This window comes from Octodon degus, unplaced genomic scaffold (genome assembly GCF_000260255.1).
Source record: "Octodon degus isolate 3935 unplaced genomic scaffold, OctDeg1.0 scaffold00153, whole genome shotgun sequence".
Classification (NCBI taxonomy): domain Eukaryota; kingdom Metazoa; phylum Chordata; class Mammalia; order Rodentia; family Octodontidae; genus Octodon; species Octodon degus.
Window position 1 is genome coordinate 2,356,854 of NW_004524729.1, and position 1,916 is coordinate 2,358,769.

Below are 1,916 nucleotides of genomic sequence, written 5' to 3' on the forward strand. Positions count from 1 at the left end.
AGTCACGAGGCTTCTGATTTGCCGGCAGACGCCCTCTTTCTAGAATGCAAGGGAGTGGGGAGGTTTTAGGGATGTTTGGGGCGCAGAGCGAGATTAAGCGCCAAGGGAGGCTGCCCTCAGAACTGCACACATCCTCTGGAGAGCCACGTAGCTTTGATTTTCAGGTTCAGTCCTGGCTGGCTGGTGGTCATCTTTAACACATGCACTTTTTTAAAAAACAAAATTTATTTACTTGGTACGGGGTCTTGCTATGCAGCTCAGACTCATAGTGATCCTCCTGTCTCAGCCTCCCCCGTGCTGGGGTTACAGGGTATCTGCACCACCACACCCAGTTTCAGTGGTGGGCATAGCATGCAGTACCGGGGATCAAACCTGGGTCCTTGTGCTTGCCTGGCAGGCGCTTAGATCACTGAGCTATATCCCCAGCCCAACATATGCACTTTCATTTTGCTTTTTAAAAGTTTGGTCTTGTTTTGTGTTTCTTTGGTTTCAACATCCGTGGTGAATCTTACCAAAATTTAAACCTGGAAAATTAGCATTTGAGATTAGGCATAAAAGGATGACACTATATATATAGTCTCACCCATATCTATCTATCTATCTATCTATCTATCTATCTATCTATCTATCTATCATCTATCTATCTATCTACCTACCTACCTACCTACCTACCTACCTACCTATCTCATCACATTATTTTCATGCATTTTGAGTAGTACGATTCTGGGATTCTTTCATGCCAGTAATGAATATGGGCCTCAAATCAGGATTGGTTCGAAAAGCACCTGTGACACACACTCCCACACCTAATCCCCTGGGGCGGGAACCCCAGCATTACGGAACATTAGCCCCAAAGCACATACGCAATGGTTGGCCATCAGATATTTCTCACTAAGAACATTCCCCCCGCGAGAGCAGGCCTGTGGCTCCTTCCTTCCCTCCTCTTTAGCCCCCAGCTCCAGGCCTGGCCACATGAGGTCCGAAGCCCCTCTCAGCTGGGTTGTTGGAGCATGTTTGCCCCGAGAGTGACACCTCCCAGGGTGCTCTTTGGGCTTTTATTCCCAAACTAGACTTTTTTTTTTTTTTTTCTGGCAGAACTGGGGATTGAACTCAGACCCTTGCGCTTGCCAGGGAAGCACTTATTCCACTGAGCCATCTCTCCGGCCCTCCAAACTAGACTTTAATAAAGCAAAGCTGAGACATCGCCTTGCAATGTAAGAAGCTGCTCTGCTGGAGGAAGGAACTTCCTGGAAGGTGGAAGAGGACTTGGGCTGCCCCGAGCTCCCAGGCCTGGGGCCTGCTTTGCTTGTGTCCCCAGCACAGCTGGACCTGCGTCCAGCAGGCAAGGGCTGGGCAGATGGTGGTACAAGAAGAGCCTGCTGGTGGCTTCTGATCTAATTTACTAATTTGCTATTAGTTTCCTTTGAGTCCCCTTTTCTTGTGTTTTGCTATGCCTAACATGTGAAGCTCTCCAATAAGCTAGAGTTTTATTAAGTTCTAGATTTTTTTTTAATTTGGTCTTTTCTTTTCAGAGTCCAATTTCCAGCAAGGACAGGTAAGGTATGACTGTTAGTCCCAGAACTCTGAGAGGCTGAGGTGGGAGGGTCACAGATTCAAGTACAGCCTGGGCATTTTAGCAGTATCCTGTCTTTAAAAAAAATAAAAGAGAAGAAGAAGAAGAAGAAGAAGAAGAAGAAGAAGAAGAAGAAGAAGAAGAAGAAGAAGAAGAAGAAGAAGAAGAAGAAGAATCAGCCAGGTATGGTGGTGCATGCCTGTAATCCCAGTATTCAGGAGGCTGAGGCAGGAGAATCACTGTGAGTCCAAGGCCAGCCTGGGCTACAAAGTAAGCTCAAGGTCAGCCTGAACTGCATAGTGAGACCCTGTCTAAAAAAAGGACAAAAATAAATAAATAAATA